General features: G+C 40.8%; 1 pseudogene; it reads right to left on the reverse strand.

Annotated features, from left to right (window-relative positions):
* Positions 1 to 721: 721 nt before the first annotated feature.
* On the reverse strand, positions 722 to 20,011 carry LOC137712215 (probable pectinesterase 68; annotated as a pseudogene).
* Between the last annotated feature and the right edge of the window lie 49 nt (positions 20,012 to 20,060).

Raw genomic sequence — 20,060 nt, forward strand, 5'->3', positions numbered from 1 at the left:
GAATAGCCAAGGGGTTCTTCTCCACACATGTTACACTTGCATACAAGATTGATTCTCAGTTGGTCTTTCGATAAATTATGAAACTCAACACCCTGGGTTAATTAGGTCCGCTTAAATTAACCGTCAAGTTCTCCTTAAGTTAATGAATTGGATGGGTTAGCGCAACGCAATTCACCACATTCTCCAAAAGTCCTTTACGTGAAAAGCACAATAAAGATACAATCAAAGATCATTAAGCATTATGAAAACTATAAGTATTGACGAGGCATTCGTTACTATGGAATACGCATGAAACTTATGCCAAGAATTCGTTTAACACGATTGTTTATAAGCAACCTCCACTACTTGTGAATATAAGTTCATAACGATTAGGTGAAATTCACTTATATTCTAGCGTCATATTTATGCATGAAAATTAAGCGCGCATTCTTAATAAACATTCATAAATAAGTTATCAATCAAACGGTTAAACAAATTGAATCCACAACTTATGAAATTCCAACGAAAGTTAATCAATTCATATTGCAAATATAAACATAGTTTCGAATCACCCCCTAGCTAAAGGGGTTTTAGTTCCTCATATCTTTGAAATCAAAGAAACGCCTAAACATTCCAACAACTCAAACTTGAATTGTATGAACGTTTAGGCACTCTTCTCTTCCATTCCTCATACGTACAAAACAAAGAGAATTAAATTTAAACTTTGAAATCAAAGAAACACCTAAACATTCCAACAACTCAAACTTGAATTGTATGAACGTTTAGGCCCTCTTATCTTCCTCGTTGTTGTAGCAGGTGCGATCCAGTGCCTGCTATTAACGAAGCTCTTGGCGAGGAATGGATGAGCCAAGTCGTACAGAAACTCCGGGGCACATGTCACCCCTCGCAAGGCTTCTGCTCCAACCCCCTGCACTTGTACATTCCCGGATACACACTCCCACTGCATTCCAACAATTAGTATAGGTCAGGTGGCTGGGAAATTCAAACTTGAGAACTTAGAAATAATGTGAAATAACTTTGTTGGAACCCTTATTTGTCCCACATCGGACATAGGGAGAAGAAAAGAGCAGTTTAAATAGAAATACCTCTCTCTAACTAATACTGAAGCCTTTTGTGATAAAGCCCCATACCTGAGGATTGTGTAGGTGGTTAAATGGGGACAGTATCGGTGTTGTTTGAGTGGGCCTTCAGCCCGTCGACCTGAAAAATTCCACATGGTATCAGAGCCAGAAGATGGGCCCGTACTGCCACGTGATTGGGTGGGTCCCCTTTGGCCCCGTGCGATGTCCACGTAGGCGAAAGATGCCACCTGATTGGGTGGGTCCCCATTTGGCCCCACGCAATGGGTAAGCCCCACTGGCCCCACTTGGTTGCTAATGTCACGTGCGGGGGAGTGTTGGATCCTTCATTTGTCCCACATCGGATAGAGGGAGAAGAGAAGAGCAGTTTAAATAGAAGGGTTATTATACAAAATGGTCCTTGAGATTGAAAGTCAATAGAAATGGTCCTTGAGATTGTCCACCATCCATGATTTTGGTCCTTCTATTAAAAACGATTTTGGGCAATTTTCAAAGCTTTGTAACTCAATCGTTTCTTAACCAAATTCGACCCATAATATATCAAAATGAAGATAGGAAAGTGTAGAATAAGATTATACCTATTGGAAAGTCCAATGGTTGCCGGAGATGGTCCAAAACTAGCCTAAAATGTGACTGGTCCGCTGAAAAATTGGAAAACTAGCCAGAAATTGGGTAAACTTTAAACGTTCATAACTTCTTCAATACTCAACCAAATCGAGTAATTCAAAAACAAAAATAATACTTCTTGATGAGACGAAGAAAATGGTACCTATTTTGAAGGCTAACTCGCCGTGATTTGGTTGGACAACGGCTTGAAAATGGCTAACCATTTTCGAGTTAGCCACTTTTAAGCATTTTTCCGGCCAAACCACGGCGGGTTAGCAGTAAAGAAAGATATGATTCTCTTTGTCTTGTCGAGAAGTATGATTTTCATTTTTGAATAACTCGATTTCGTTGAGTATTGAACAAGTTATGAACGTTTAAAGTGTACCCAGTTTCCAGTGAGTTTTCCAATTTTCCCGCGGACCAGTGACCTTTCAGGCTATTTTCCGGCCATCTCTGGCAATCATTGGGTTCCAAATAGGTATAATCTTATTCAACACTTTCCTATCTTCATTTTGATATATTATGGGTCAAATTTGGTTAAGAAACAATTGAGTTACAAAGCTTTGAAAATTGCCCAAAATCATTTTTAACGGAAGGACCAAAATCATGGATGGTGGACGTATACGTAATTGACTTTGACTACACGTCTCATAACAGTTGTTAGCCACTCACACATAGTTACGCAGTCAGGTAAATATTCATGCATTCTTTTTTTTTTAATCTAATCTGCATATGCAAGAAATTTTGGTAGTTGAATATAAAATAAAAGGGAATGTGTAGTTAATTGCTTTGTAGCAATACTTGTGTTGTTCCAGTCATCCCAGACACCATGTGCAACCATATCATCGAAGTAGGTGTAGGAGTATATGATCAGGGAGTACTTCCCCATGGCCTGACCAACTTACAACGGACCTGTACCTATAACCCAGCTGTTCGGGCAAGGATTTCCCTCGCACAGCTCCCCAGGGGTATAGCACTTTTGTTGGTTGTCGAGCGAGTTCTTGCTACTTGTGTGCGGCAAAACAAGTTTGTAGTTAGTTTCAAAGGTGCTTTTGTGGGGCCTTTGGTGTAGGCCTTGAGGCTCGTAATCAAAACTAAGGAGGATTTGAGCGTGCCACTGTTATTTAGTATAACAGATTGTTGAATAGGTGTGATTTAAGCTGATTACTTGCGCCCCAAGTTTCTTAAACTTCTTGTTATCAAAGGATTGTTGCAGATGGGTTAAGTCTGCATTAAGTTCTTTTTCTTGCCTTATAAACAAGGACTTTTAGTTCATAATCTTGTATGTCCAAAACAAAGGGAGTTCAAGGCCATTTCAACCACTTCCTTGATCACATTTTGTTTTTAACGAGAACACGTTCATTAACGTAACTAGATTCAAATGCAAATAGGGCTCTTAACTAGAGAACGGTTGAAAACATCTTAAATACATGCTGGAAAGTAAATTAAGCGACAGATCTATTAAATAAAAATGCAAATAAAGTGATTCGAGCAATATTTAACCTTGTCGGGCAAGGTCGAACTTTGTTGCAACCACTTCTATTTGGGTTTACAGAAGGTTGTATGTTAAGAGGGATGGAAAGTAAATAGGTTTTACATGAGAGAATTGATACTACAACACTAAGGGACGGTAGCAGAGCTTCTATACTAGACAAAATGTGGCTTTTCCTAAAGGAACTATTGTTAAAATGACTGATCCTAGACAAGTTTTAGCTTTCTGGGTATGAACTGGCTTGAGAGTAGAGTTTGGATGTCTTTTGATTGGTTGGTTGAGTGTCCTTGTCTCTGGTGTCTCTTCCTCCTTTTATAGGCAATTTGGCCCAACTGTCTTGGCTTCGCTATTGGCTGATGGCTTTCAGGGGGTAGTGAGTCTCTTATTTACTTCTTTACGCCATCAGAAAGTGATTTTTGGCTGGTAGTGAGCTATTCTCTATCACCCATCACTTCAATCATAGGCATATGGCCTATACTGCGACTAAGACAGCCTCACTTTGCTTTAGGCCTCTACTGGGCTTCGGGCAAGTCCCTATTTGCTGTAACACCCATGGGTTTTCTTATCATAAAGCCCAATGTTAAATATTAACCCAAACAGTGCCTCCTTTAATCATTGTCAAGTTTGCTATTTGAGACATTAATAATGATTAAACATTAGCCGCATGCTTTAACTCGGGACTTGCACCATTTAAACAGCCATTTTTGAATAACCTTTGTACTAACCCATGATCTCCAATGTTAACTAACCGCCCATTATATAACCTCCATTTAAATTTCTTGAATAATGCTTATAGCAATCATTATTATCTAAGTTTCCAGAATTCCCAGAATTTCCAGAATTCTCTTGCCTTTGCAGTTCTTTCTAGCTTTTTGCCTTCAATCTTCCTTATTTCCTTTCAAAATTAACCATGGCACCTAAACTTCACCCTGCATGTAAGTCTGGTGAGGGAATCGTTAACCTGCGCTATCGGCTCAACGACTTTCATCATCCTCAGGCTGGCCTGTTCGTGTCTCTATCACAATGGAGAACAACATGCCTGCTGCTAATTGGTTCACTCACAACCCTTAATCCGTCGAGGTTGTCATCTTGGCCTCCAAATGGTCCAATTTCCGAAGGGGCTTCCCACTGATGAGGGATGAAGCTTGGTCGCAACGAGTAGACAACCTCAAGCCTATCTGGAAGCAAAAGTGGATGGCTAATGGGATCTACGAGCTCATCATGCTCTCCAAGGTCACTGTTATTGCCAAGCCCGAGCTTCTAACCACAACTCTTATCTTTTGGAACAATAGGACCAATACATTCTATTTTGGGTTGAAGCTTGGTCGTAATGGGTTCTATGTCTCCTACAGTCATAGACATGGCTCAAATCTTTGGGCTGAGGCCTTCAAGCAGGTGCGTGGACATCACCCACAATTGGTCTTCACTCTTTTGCCCGACCGCTGCAAGGTTGGGCGCATCTGAATCAATAACTCGTCTAGATTATAACTCCTCGACTTTCAAGTGCTAGGGATGTCCTTCGCAGGCTTTATCCCATTTTCAAAGAAGACTTTCAGCCCACCCTATTCCACTGCAGATAGGGCTTAGGAACATATGTACTTCCACCTATACTGGTTGAACAAACATGTGTTCCTAAACAAGTCCAAAGGAGTAAAATTGGAATAAATTCCCTTGGTGGATGCACTGTACTCCTTTGATGACATACCATCTTGTCTTTGAGTTGACTAAAGGCGAGCCCTTCAAAACCAACCTCAACGGGCCAACTTGGATAATCCATTTCTAGCTCCAATGATATTTCCTCGAGTTTTGGGCCCTGAACTTGGAGTTCCCCAAGGGTGTAGCTCTAGCTCGCATCTTGGTAGAGGCTTTTTTTATGAACCATGTGAGCCTTGCCTGCCTTTATTTCTTCAGAGTTTATCAAACTCGGGTAGACTTGGAATGAGATGCCTTTTTGCTCAGGAGGTACCCATGGTTCTCGGACCAAATCTTCCAAAATGCTTTTGGAGATGATGCCAGCGGTATTTGCAAAGAGAAATTCATAAGCTGCATCCAACAATGGGACCTAGCTTAAGGAGTGCGCAGTGACCAAACCGATTATAAGCACAGGCTAGAAGTCTACCACCCCAATTTCTATGGTAGACAACTAGGCTTTAAGCAGACGATCCCAGTGCCTTACTTTGACTCCACACACTATGGAACCTTCTTCCGCCTTCGCTCTCCCTCTGATGTGACTTTTCGAGCAATTCGGTGTAACTTGGAGATGATGAGCAGAATTGCCCACAAGTCTATGGCTCCCAATTTTGAATGCACTCCTCACTTTGCCACTTGGTGAGAGGCCAAGTGGTCGAAGAAGTATAGCGGGGACATCATGGAGACCCACGATCGTCTCTTCGGGCATGTTTTCTTTAACTCTCTCTCCTAAGAAAGAAGAGTTTGAAAGCTGGAATGAGGCAATCAACCAGAAGAACCATGTTTCTTTCTTATAGGTATAACTTGTGGCCTTTATTTTTCCTTTTTTTATGATGGTTTGCAATATGTAGTTGACTAACTTTCACTTTGGTTTTGCAGCCTAAGGCAACACTGAGAAAGTAGATGTCGGGCCAGAAAAAGAAGTTGTAGATGCTTTGGTCTTCCAAGAGGCCGTTGATAAGGCAGCAAGGCAAGGGGCAGCATCCAGCCAAGTTGTTGGTGATGCTGGAGAAATTTCTAAACTCTTTGACGACTCAGAGGCTTGGGCTGGACTTGAAGTGGAGATAGGGGCACCTTGCCAAGCAAGAACAACAATTGTGAAATCCTTAGAGTTTGAGCCCAAGGAAATGCCTCAGGCTCCACTTGTTATTCCTGGCCTGAGGGTTACTCCCACAAAAAAGAAAAAGGACTAGAGATCAAACTTTTCAGGCCTCCAAACCTATCTTTGCTCATCCAGCTGAAACAGGCAGAAAGAAGCAAAAAGCTACCAATAAGTGACTCAACCTTAGTTTTGATTTTCTTGAAGTTCGAACTAACACCCTTTTCTTTCTTGAAATTAGGGCCTCCCACAACCAAGAAACCTGGCCCTACTCCTAAAGACGGGTAGTCCGACATAGAAGTCCAACCAGAGGATAAGGCAGTCCTTGCCAAAATCGTCAAGGAGTTGAAGGTATAGCTTTCAATCTTGGAGTACCAAGTTAATTTTGAAATTCTTTTCCCTCAACCCTTTAACTAATTCTTTGTTGATATGTAAACAGGATACTAGAGCAAAGACGACCTCCCAGCCTAAGCCTTTATCTCTTTCAACCCGAGCAGTGCATCCTTCCTCTTTAAGGGCCAAACCCTCAAAGGTATACTTCTTCCTCAATACTAATCAAGTTTCTGATTTTCCAAGTTCCAAACTAACCATCACTTATATTATTTTTGAAGCAAAGGTTAAAGCATCTGCACCATAAGTCGGGCAAACCTCAGCCTTTACTTCCTCTGCTCCTTCACTTGCCATGGTGGTGACTCCCACTTCCCAATTCAATCCATCAACTAGGGAGTTACTACATTTTCTGGAGGGTGACAATACTTAAGTAAGTTACTTTTTCCCTAAGCCTTTTTTAAGCTTCTTTTCAAGTTTTTCAATAAACTCTAAACTTTAACTTTTGCATGGATCTTACCAGTCTTCTCCAGTGCATGAGGCCACCAACCAGCTTACACTAACTTTTGAGGAACCTATCATCCTTAAGATCCTTGTGGTCTCAGAAGTGGCTACCCTGAAGACTCCTCAAGCTCCATCTCAAGCTAGTCCGCCTGCTTCTCCTAAGGCAGCAGCAACCACAGATGTGCCTCCCTCTAATGCTCAAGGGCCAGCTCAGGTATACAATCATTTTCATTTTTGTCATTTCTTCAGTTTTAAATGTAAATTGTTTCTTAAACTCACTTTTTTCTTTGTTTCAAACAGGCTTCTGGACCCTCGGGCAAGTCTCTCCAGCCATTTATGCACAAAGTAGTCTTCCCTAGGCCTCCCAAGGCCTCTAAAGTTATAGGTATCCCCTTCCTTAGGCCCAAGAAAGCTGTTGTTGCCATCTTCAACTGAAGTGGCATCCGCCACTGCTGCTTCCGGGGGTGTTGGAGTGATGCTCCCTTCCACAAAGTTGGGTGATACTTCTTAAAAAACTTAGCATTGAGTGGATGTCTTTGCAAGTTCCCTTCCAAATCTACCAAGTAATATCCTCCTCTGTCTAACACTTATTTAATAATGAAAGGACCTTCCCAAGTGGGACTTCACTTCCCAAAACCTTCAACTTGAGCTTTCAAGGATAAAACTGCTTTCCATATTAATTATCCCTCCTTGAAGGTTTTTAACTTCACTTTCTTGACACATGGCCTGAATGTATTCCTCACTATGTAAACCAAACTGGTTTTGAAGCCTTGTAGAACTTACATTGATTTCCATAGGGAGTACATCATCTTGCCCGAAGGTTAAGGCATAAGGGGTAGTACCAGTTCCAACTCTCTTTGATGTTCTGTAAGCCCAAAGAGTATTTCCCAACTTATCATGTCATTTCTCCAGACTATCTGCTACCATTTTCTTAATAATATTCACCAAGATCTTATTGCTAGCTTCTGCTTAATCATTTGATTAGGAATAGTAAGGGCTAGACTAGATCATCTTTATCTTGAACCCACTTGCAAATTCCTTCACTTCTTTCAAGATAAAAGATGGCCATCTGTTTGTGACAATCGTCTGAGGCACCCCATATCTATGTAGGATCTTGGTTTCAATGAATTTCTTCATAGTTGCTGAAGTGATAGTCTTCATAGCTGAAACCTCCATCCACTTAGTAAAGTAGTCAATTGCCACAATTATGAAGGTGTGCCCTTTACTAGAAGCTGGGTAAATTTTCCCGATGAAGTCCATTGCCCACCCTCTGAAAGGCTAAGGCTTCACTACTAGGTTCAATGGTATTGAGGGTATGTGCTGTAGAGGGCTATATCTTGAACAATCTTCACATCCTCTAGCATAGGCATTACAAATTTTTTCCATATCGGGCCAGAAGTAGCCATATCTCCTCAGCAACCACCTCATCTTAGTTCTAGCCTGATGTGCTCCATAAATGCCTTCATGCACTTCAACTATTACCCTCATTGACTTTTCCAGACCTAAGCATTTCAACAAGAGTCCATTTGGAGTCTTTTTTAGCAAGTCTTGTCCCACATTACAAACTTAGTTGCTTACTACCTAATCTTTTTACTTGTGGGAGAATAATGGTCTTTTAAATACTAAATGATTGGTGTCCTCTAGTCTTCTATCTTAGGTTCCTTAGCCATTATATCTAGGCCGAATCCTCTTTCAAAGATAGAAGAGATATTTCTTCTTTGTATTTCTACATTCATTTCAAATCTTCTTTATTGAACTTGTGCTCCAGAAACCAATTGTGCTATTTCATTGGCAATCAAATTTGGTTTTTTGGAAACATGATTGATTGACACTTTAATACCTTAATAACTCAACAATTGAATAGCTGCCAAATAATAACCTACCATTGTGATGTGTCTACACTTGTAGTCTCTATTCAACTAACTGATTACTAACTTAGAGTCACCATAAATCTCAACCTCATTTGCCCCCAACTCCATCAGGATTTCTAAGCTAATTATCAATGCCTCATACTTTGCCTGATTGTTGGTAGTATCTTGATAATCTAGAAGGAATGAGTAGCAATGTTGAACTCCCTTAGGATCAATGATGACAATCCTAGCTTCAGCAGCATGTTGAGTATATGATCCATCAAAATACAACCTTCAAAGAGTGATCCATAAGCTGGTTATTCTCCTTACTTCTTGCTGAATCCATTCTTCCTTGCCCAGTGATCTTTACTGGGTAGAATCCAAAGATTGGCCACTTCTAGAGTTCCTGGGATGTTGACAAGTTCTTCCTAGGATTCTTGATGCTCGAACAAGAAGTCTGCAATTGCTTGCCCCTTTATTGCTCTTTAAGGCACATATTGAAAACTGAACTCTAAAAGTGCTAGAATCCATTTCCCAATTCTTCTAGCTAGCATTGGTTTAGATAGCATGTACTTGATCACATCGGTATTGGCAATGATATGGATGTGGCAAGGTAACATGTAATCCCTTAACTTGTAGGTAGTGAAGTACAAGGCCAAACATAGCTTCTCAATTGAGGTATATCTTGTTTCTACCTCAGTAAGGATCCTACTGAGGTAGTATATTGCTTGCTCCATCCTCCCTTTATTATTTTGAGCCAGCAAGCTTCCTATTGACTTTTCAGAGGCAAAAATATAGAGCTTCAAAGGTTTTCCCCTCTGAGTGGGCATGAACACTGGTGGAGACCCTAAACAAGCTTTTACTTTGTCAAAAGCTTTTTGGTGTTGTGGGCCCCACCCAAACTCTTTCTGATTCTTCAATCTTAATAAAAGAGTCAACGGCTGAATCTTGCCCACCAAGTTAGCAATAAATCTTTTCACGAAGTTGATCTTCCTTAGTAGCCTTTGCAGTTGCACTTTGTTGGTAGGGGAAGGTGACTCTATTATAGCTCGAGCCTTGTTCTTGTCTATCTCCACACCTCTCTGCTGAACAAAGAATCCCAAAAAGTTGCCTGATCTGACTCCAAAAGCATAGTTCTTAGGATTCATTTTCAACTTGTGGGTCCTCATTCTTACTAAGGCTTGTCTGAGGTCTTCTATATGTTACTCTTTGGTTTTAGACTTCACCACAATGTCATCAATGTATACCTCCATACTATGCCCGATTAAATCATGAAAAATGGCATTCATTGCTCTCTGATAGGTATCACCAACATTTTTTAGCCCAAATGGTATGATTACATATTCATATGCTCCTATGTCCTGGGCACCTAAAAGATATCTTATGTATATCTTCTTTAGCCATTTTTATTTGATTATAATCAACATTCCCATCCATAAAAGATAGAACTTTGTGTTTTGCAACTGCATCTATAGATAGGTCAACCATAGACATGAGGTATTCATCCTTAGGCGTGGCTTCATTAATGTTTCTATAGTCGACACAACATCGGATGACATTAGTTATAGCTTTTAATACAGGTACAATGTTGGCCAACCACTCAACATACTTTGCATGTCTAATAAATCCTACCTTCACCAGCCTTTCGATCTCTTCTTTGACCTTTTCCTCTATCTCTTTTGACATTCTCATTGGAGCTTGCTTCTCAAGTTTGTGCCTTTCCTTGATAGGCATTTTGTGCTTCACTAAACTGGGGTCCAATCCAAGTATCTCTGTGTAATCCATGCAAAACAATCTTTGAATTCATGCAGAAGGTCTACGATCCTTGCCCGATCTCCAATCTTCAACAAACCACTAAGTTGTATTGGCTTTGGATCATCTTCAGTCCCTAAATTAATGGTTTCCAAGAGGTCTTATACCTCTAATGCCGGCTTATCAGGCTCTGTACATAAAAATTCAACTGACTTTGGACCCTTGGGTACATCATCTGGCCAGTCCAAGTTATATATACACTTAGCCATGTGAATGGCTACTTCTACTTCATCTCCTAAAAATTCTTCTTTTTCTCTGTCATTGGTGGTTGAAGCTTCTTTTTCCCACTATGCCTTCTCATTGGCTGAGCTTTCTCTAACCTTTTTTTTACTATTTCCCATATGCTAGCAGTCTCTTAATTAAAGACCTGACTGCAACCACTTAGTCCTTCATCTTCTGTTTAGACATCATTGATGTTGGTGGGCTGCGACAATATGGGGCATGTCTCATTCTTCCTTGGTGAGAGACAATCCTTGTTCTATGAGTTTTTGGGCCGTCACCTTAGTAGGGCGACCGTACTCATCAGCTCTTAAATACTACAGGATCTCAATATTGGGATTGTAAAAACTTGTTTCAGCAATATTGGCTGTGGGGAGAAATGGCTGTTACTTGGCCTCCACAATCTCCCAGAACCCTGACTTCTCAACCTTAGCCTCATGGTAGACAGCAACTTGTTGATGTAAAGTGGATGGCATATACGGACTTTGGTGAATCCAATCTCTCCCAAGTAATGCTCTATAAGTAGAGCTGTTATCTACCACAAAAAAAGCTGGCATGATTTTCTTAGACCCTAAGTCTACTTCCAAAGGCAATATCCCATGTGTTCTGGTGATGGCCTTAGAGAAGCTAGAAACTGTAAGATCAGTGGGAGTAAGATCTTCTTTACTTCTACACAGCCTCTTCATTTGCTTGAGTGTGAGCACATTGATTGCCGCTCCACCATCTATCAATACCCTCTTGAAGGGTACTCGCTCCAGATGAGCAGTTACATATATGGGCTTGAGATGGTTTGCCAGGGCCAGGCTTGGCTTACTGAACACTATTTGGTCAGAATATACCCTATCGGGCTTCTTTCTTGCAGGTTTGGGCAAGTCTCACTAATAGGTATCTCATCCTTACTAACTATATACCATTTTGGGTTGAGTCAGGCTGAATCTTTCTTAGTAACTGGGGGAAATTGGGTTCATTGTCCTCTCCTTCCATCCTTGTTTTACACTGCCATGGTAACTTGGCCGGGGGAGGTTTCACATCTACCCATCTTGGCAACTTTGCTTTTTTATCCTCCACTTCCTCAGAGGCTTCATGATTTCTGAATACTTCAGATAAACCCTTGGGCTCTGAATGTCCCATTAACCTTTAGAATACATTTTTAGATGTCTCTTTCTTAGCTACTCGAATGATATTCTTGTGGACATCCTGTTCTTTTATCTCTCTTTTTCTTGCTAGCTCTCGATTAATAATGGCACCTGATGCTGGCACCTCGAGCTCACATTCACAGTGGCATTTGCTGCAAACATTATTCCATTAACCACAGCTGTTTGGGGTCTGTTGGGCAACCTTCTAACACTTTCCATTGGCCTAACAACTTGCATGCTCTCTTTCCTCACTTCTTAGGTAACCTTTGTTTTTCCTTTTTCAACCCAATTAAGGTTGATCATGTTGCTTAGGCTATTTGGGAATGGATTTGTGATAATCATCATATTAGGCTGGAGTTTTTCTAGCTACAACTTTCCTTTAACTATGAGATCCTAGATCCAGTTTCTAAACTGCACACAGTTAGCTATAGAATGATTGAAGGTGTAGTGAAGTTTGCAATACTTTTTTCCTCTTAGCTCTTCTGGTTTGAGAATCATTTTGGTGTTGTCAGGCAAGATAACTCTAGCCCTCTCTAATTTTTCGTAGATGTCAGCTGCCCTGGTCAAGCCCTCTATCATTCATAACAATCTTCTGTTCTTTGACAGACTAAACCAATCCCTTCACTATCAAAGGTTTGAAAGGAGTGGTCATCTCTGCTGCACACAACTCAATTCATTCTCCCATATTACTATCATTCTCTTTCAACTTTGAGCATTCGAACTCCAACCGGTATACTGGGGCTTTGTTCTTGTAGAAATAGGGTATCTTGGACGTGTGCTTCACTTGCTATTCCTCGATCAACAACTTCTCATACTTAGTAGTTGCAATTACTAATTCTTGAAATTCATTAAACCGCTTTCTTAAAGGTAGCCTTAGAGCTTTTTGAGCAATGGATATAAGCTGAGCATGATTGATAGAGAACTAGCATCTCATCCTTATCCTTCTAAACCTCATCATGAAGTCTTTGTAGACTCATGTTCATATTGTTTCACTTCCACTAGATCATTGATGGTCATCTCGGGCTCCACCTTATAGAACTGCTCATGGAAAACCATTTATATTTGCCACCACTTAGTAATGGAATTAGAGGGTAACAGAGAGTGCCACTGAGATGCTAAGCCAACCAACGAATTCCCAAACAACCTTAATTTGTAGTTAGGATTGTCTTCAAATGCCACACAGTAGTTGGAAAACTTGAAGATGTTGTCTTTATTAGACGCCTTGTAGTTTTCCCTACTGAAGGTTAGGAATGCGGGCATCTAGAAGTTGAAGAGGAAAGGGTTTTGCTTATCAATGTATTATGGGTAGGACTTTTGATAGGTTATCCTGAAAAATGGGAAAGCCTGTGGTTGAGCATTCTGGATCACCATTCTTCTCAGTTATGCTAACTTATTTCTAAGTTGTTGGTTAGCTGCATTGTTGTGCGGGGTATAAGAAGATCCCCATTTCCGGCTACGCTCATTGCCTGAGAAAGCTTCTTTTTATGGCTTTAGTTGCCTCCACCTGGCTTCTCTTCCCTTATTAGCCAAAAGTGGTAACCTATAAGGGTAAGGTTTGTCCGCTGCTATAGGTGAACCTTTCATACTCGTTTCTTTTACTTGCTGAGTCATCCCAAACTTCCTTTCCTCTAGCCTAATTTTCCCTCTACCCTCTAATGGGAATAATAGAGGGTCGAGCAAACCTGTCTTCTAGATCTCTCTGTCCTCTGGCCAACTGGTTTTAGCCTCTTTCTTCTTTTTCCCCTTATCCTTCTTTTCTTAGAGTAGCGAAAACAGATGAATCACTGGTCCCTTTTCAGGGGTTGTTTCCCTAATCACTTCCCTGGCATAACCATCTCTTAGTGTGCAGTAATACTCTAACTCTAGCTTTCTTTATAGAGTTCCTATTAAGGAACAGAATCTGCTAACCTTTCCTTTGGTCTCTAAAGTGATCTTCTCCATTGTGACATCCCACATCGCCCAAGGGAGTGATCCTTAAATGTATATTCTCATCCCTACCTAACACGAGGCCTTTTGGGAGCTCACTGGCTTCGAGTTCCGTAGGAACTCCGAAGTTAAGCGAGAATGGGGCTAGAGCAATCCCATGATGGGTGACCCACTGGGAAGTTGCTCTCGAGTTCCCAAAAACAAAATCGTGAAGGAATGGTAAGCCCAAAGCAGACAATATCGTGCTACGGTGGTAGAGCGGGCCCGAGAAGTGATCCTCTCCGGGCCGGGAGTTGACAATTGGTATCAGAGCCTAACCCTGGTCGCGTGTGTGCCCACGAGGACGTCGGGCCCTTAAGGGGAGTGGATTGTGACATCCCACATCGCCCAGGGGAGTGATCCTTAAATGTATATCCCCATCCCTACCTAGCATGAGGCCTTTTGGGAGCTCACTGGCTTCGGGTTCCGTAGGAACTCTGAAGTTAAGCTAGAAGGGGGCTAAAGCAATTCCATGATGGGTGATCCACTAGGAAGTTGCTCGTGAGTTCCCAAAAACAAAATCGTAAGGGAATGGTAAGCCCAAAGCGGACAATATCGTGCTAAGGTGGTGGAGCGGGCCCGGGAAGTGATCTGCCTCGAGGCGGGAGTTGACAATATTGGTGTGGTCGAGGCCCAAAGCGGACAATATCGTGCTACGGTGGTGGAGCGGGCCAGGGAAGTGGTCCCCCTCGGGCCGGGATGTGACAATTTGGTATCAGAGCCTAACCCTGGCCGTGGTGTGCCGACGAGGACATCGGGCCCCTAAGGGGGGTGGATTGTAACCTCCCATATCGCCCAGGGGAGTGATCCTTAAATGTATATTCCCATCCCTACTTAGCATGAGGCCTTTTAGAAGCTCACTGGCTTCGGGTTCCATGGGAACTCTGAAGTTAAGCGAGTAGCGCGCGAGAGCATTCCCAAGATGGGTGACCCATCAGGAAGTTCTCGAGTGAGTTCCCAAAAACAAAACCGTGAGAGCGCGGTCGGGGCCCAAAGCAGACAATATCGTGCTACGGTGGTAGAGCAGGCCCAAGAAGTGGTCCCCCCCGGGCCAGGATGTGACATCCATACTTCTCAACACTTGTATCCAAGGTTCTAAAAAACGATAGGTGCTAGTCAGACGGCAGGTTGAGGCCTAGGACCTTGGCAGCTAGGCCGAGTCTAGGCGGGAGCCTAGGCGGATTTAGGTAAATTTCTTATATATTATATGAATTAATTAAATTTACTATATCAAATGTAAATAATTATTGAATAATATGTTATTTCTTATAAAAGAACATACATATGCGAATGTTTTATGTACATATATAATATGTTTGCCTAGGAAAAAAAAAACAAAATATATAATTCATAATTTATATAACCTTTACATAAATACTATATCTCAAACTTTTAAAAATATAAAATGCCCACACAGTGGCTAGATCTCAAACTTTTAAAAATATAAAAAATCCACATAGTGGGTTTTCATAATTAAAACTTGACCCTTCAAACAGTAGCCCTTCACCTCACCTCTTTCACATCACTCGAGGTGAACCCCAGCCATCACTAGCTTTTTGCATAATTTCACTATTTGGGGCCAAAGTCTTTCACTTTAAATATGATAGATAGCTTAAAGCTAGTTAAGCTTGTACCTTTCCTCTCTTTTAGACAACCTACATCTATAATTCTGTATATTTATTATTATAACATCACTTTGCCTTTTCTCCAAATAAAGTTCGAACACACTCTTTCTCTCTCTCATCAAAGATCAAGTCTTTTGTGGGGAAAGTGAAATGTCATTTGTATAACCTATTCCTATTTGTTTCTTCTTCTTCTTCTTCTTCTTTTCACCATTTCAGAACCTCAAAATTGGATCTCAAAACCAACATGCACCACCACATATTGAAATGATAGGGCAAACCCCAACAAACTTCTATGGAAGCCCGATCCCATTTTTTGATCAAAGATTCAAAACACAACCAAAGACACAGATCGTCTAGAGATTGGTGATGCCATAGTTGAACAAACTAGACGACTACCGGTTTCCAAAGATGCTCTCTCTTTCTCTCTCTCTCTCTCTCTCTCTCTCTCTCTCTCTCTCTCTTCGCACTCTCTTTTCCCTCATCTTCACAGAGACGAGCTGCAGAAATTCGCCGGAGCTCTGCTGCTACGTACGAGATTGGAAGTTGTAGACTTGTTGTGAAAATTGCAGCGAGATTCAGACCGCCTAGACTTCCGCCTAGCCCGCCTAAGGCGCTTAGGCAGCGCTTAGGCAGCCGCCTAAGTCCTCCCCGCCTAACTGAACGTTTTGGTCTAAATCGAGTCAAAGCTTCGCCGCCTAGGATGATTTTTAGAACATTGCTTGTACCATAGTAGCTTGCAGATCTTTATTAGTAACTTTTCCACTCGACTTCTGAGAAGAAGTTGGGTTATCTAGGATCCTAGGGCCTCATAGGGAAAGGAAATCTTCCGGATGGTCTATCATATTTGCTTCTGTTGGACAATGGGGTTGCCCGTACTCAGTTTTCCACTTGAATGTTTGTTCATTCCTTCTTCTTGGCATACAAGATTATTATTGTCCCACTGGGCATGCCAAAACTATGTTCGGGCAGGGATTTCCTTCGCACAACTCAAGAGGTATGACACTTTTGTTAGTTGTCAGGCGAGTTCTTGCTGCTTGGTGTGCTGCAAAAAGAGTTTATAGTTAGTTTGAAAGGTACCTTTGTGGGGCTTTTGGTGTAGGCCTTGAGGCTCACAATTAAAACTAATGAGGATCTGAGTGTGCCACTATTATCTTAGTATAACAGATTGTTGAATAGGTATGAGTTAAGTTGATTACTTACGCCCTAAGTTACTTAAACTTCTTGTTATCAAAGGATTGTCGCAGATGGGTTAAGTTTGCATTAAGTTCTTTTTCTTGCCTTGCAAACAAGGACTTTTAGTTCATAATCTTGTATGTCCAAAACAGAGGGAGTTCAAGGCCTTTTGAACCACTTCCTCAATCACAATTTGTTTTTAATGAGAACAGGTTCATTAACGTATCTAGATTCAAATGCAAATGGGACTCTTAAGTAGAGAATGGTTGAAAACATCTTAAATACATGCTGGAAAGTAAATTAAGCGATAGATCAACTAAATAAAAGTGCAAATAAAGAGATTCGGGCAAGGTCGAACTTGTTACAACCACTTCTTTTTGGGTTTACAGAGGGTTGTATGCTAAGAAGGATGGAAAGTAAATAGGTTTTACATGCAGGAATCGATACTATAACACTAAGGGAAGGTAGCAGAGCTTTTATACTAGACAAAAGATGGCTTTTCCTAAGGGAACTCTTTCTAAAAGGACTGATCTTGGACAAGTTTCAGCTTTCTGGGTATGAACTGGCTTGAGAACATAATTTGTATGTCTTTTGATTGTTTGGTTGAGTGTCATTGCCTCTGGTGTCTCTTGCTCTTTGTATAGGCAATTTGGCCCGACTGTCTTGGCTTTGCTCTTAGTCGATGGCCTTCGGGGGGCAGTGAATCATCTCTTATTTACTTCTTTACGACATCAGAAAGTGTTTTTTGGCTGGTAGTGAGTTGTTCTCTATCACCCATCACTTCAATCATAGGCACATGGCCTACTGCAACTGAGACAGCCTCACTTTGCTTCATGCCTTTCGATTGGGCTTCGGGCAAGTTCCCATTTGCTATGGCACCCTTGAACCTTCTTATCATAAAGCTCAATGTTAAATATTAACCCAAACACCGGCAATTCAGGAAAGCGAAGCCTGATTTATCATTCGGTGAGTTCCTGCAGTGGGCTGCAATGGACCCGAACTTGGTTGCTATCGAGTGCAACTCACAGTCCTGTGTGCCAACAGTAAAACAGTAAAAGTCAAAACAATGATAGTATATGTTGAAAAATGAGATCTAATTTGAGATTTACTGAATTGTTATATTCACTTGGATCTTTAGCTATGCTGTAATAATCGACTTAAAACATCGTCCTAAATGCTATAACTCAAGATTAATTTAGACCGGCGACCTCATATCACTTGTATAATTCGTTTAAATTTCTATGAGCAGTAAGAAAATGAACATAGATTAGTATCAGTTATACACGCACACAAGAAGTGACTGATTACTATGAACATAGATTAGTATTAGTTACCCACGCACACAAGAAGTAACCTCTTTATTCGTTTAGTTTTATTTATCAAAGGTAAATGTGGCGAGAGTTACTCTTAAACATTTGCATACATTTACATGCATGCCTAACATGCGTTGATTGATCATGCAGATATAGGTGAGTGATTAGTAGTGGTTGATTGGTGTAAATATTACATTTGAACTCATAGATATACCTCAATCAGGAGAAAATTTTCATTGTGATTAGAACATGAGGGGTGCATCACGTGTTTTTATATAAGTAGTAGGAAATTTTACTTTTTAAGTTATAAAATTTTTAACACATATATCCCACTATTTATATAATGACATATAGTGTACTATCCTGTTTACCGATCATACTGAGAAATCCCTCCTCAAACAGCATCTTTGCATGCATGGTAAAAGATTAACCTGTTGACCGGTAAAAGATAAAACTGGTGAAGAAAAAGCTAGCTCACTTTTGCATGGATTTTATGTGCACCAAAGTGACATCACCGTCCCAAAAGATAGATTCTGCAGTAAAATGCAAACATCTGTTTCTTTTGATAGAGCGACAATAACAAGGCGCATCTCTCCGTCCCACAAATGAAAATTCACGAGCGTTCGTTTTAATATTTATCTAAATTATTGGTTACAGCACAATTAGACCAAGTCGCATGCATTAAATAACTTAAAATACTAACTAATTTAAGCTAATTGAACGATTGGATTGATTATGTAAGTGTGTGATTGAGATTAAAGCACAGGTCACACAATTTCATTAAAGTCAAATCCAACGATCAAGAGGAAGTTCCTATTTTTTTAGAAAAATAGGGATCTCTCTTGTTAAATGATTAATCTCTCTCTCTCTCTCTATATATATATAGCTTCCTACTTTGTACATGGACCGACCATTCCCAAAAATGAAGTCTACGGAACCTTCAATGTAACACTCCTTGAAGTAACGTCGTCCCACATCATCACAGAGTGTATCTTGGGCACCACAGAAACCACAGCCTGAGAAGTATGCCTTTTCGCCAGATATCCGAAATGCCACCGCTTGCCGTCCTTGCATCCCCGGCAGCGGTGCCGGTGCTGTATTCTGTAATAAAAAAAACAAAGATCATTACTAATGATGCATGCAAAAAGTATGAAACTGAATAATATCTTTTACCCTCTTCGTTTGTCATCAAACACTTTAGTGCATATAACTCTAATATACATCATTTTATTAAAATGTGATTTCTAATATTATCTCCGTAAATGTATAATCTGGTACATATATGCGCATGTTTGTGTTGTTAAGTGGGTATACACTTTGTCGTTACGTACCTTGAAGCTAATATTTCTAGCAGAGAAATAGTTGGCAAAAACAATAACAGAAGCTGTTCGATAAGTTCTGAGCTGCTGACCGTTGGGTCCAGGGTCACTGGCTCAGTCATGCCATTCGATCAACGTCCCATCTTTCCCGGCTCCTTGAAACGTGATGTACGGCTTTGTCGCCGGCACCACCACTTTTTCTCTACACATTCTTATCTACATTAATTACATTTTAACTACTCATTAATTATTGGGAAGTGTTATTGGCACTTTAAAAATCTCATTCTACACTGGTATTTTTTTGTCCAAATATAGAAAGTTTGGAGTGTAGAATGAGATTTTTGAATTGCCAATAACAATTCCCTTAATTCTTATGATAATTTGCATTACAATGTCTGTACGTTTATGTTATGTAACTAAGTTTAAGAAGAAATTAAATTTTAATGTTATTAACGATTATTATTACATGTAACGTCCGGGCTTGATTAGAATGACAACATTGACCGTGTTGTTCATTGGGTCTGCATTGACGGCGACTGGACGGACTGGAAGTCCTCAGAGCCACTGACGTCAACCATGATCAGGCGGTGGCCGCTGGGTTCAACCCACTTGTGGTTGTGCTTGGTACTGTTTCTACAGGTGGTCGGGGGTGGTGATGAGGTCATGAGACTATTCCAGACTAGTATGTGATAGCTTCTGGCTACCGTCACAACTGGCACTGCATGAAACAACATTAACAAAGTGAGTATGTTGCACACCAAGTGGAAACAAATGAATGATAACACAAGACAATACGAAGCCATTGAATTAAATCAAAAATATTGAGAGAGAGAGAGAGAGAGAGAGAGAGAG

Source organism: Pyrus communis, chromosome 13 (genome assembly GCF_963583255.1).
Source record: "Pyrus communis chromosome 13, drPyrComm1.1, whole genome shotgun sequence".
Lineage (NCBI taxonomy): Eukaryota > Viridiplantae > Streptophyta > Magnoliopsida > Rosales > Rosaceae > Pyrus > Pyrus communis.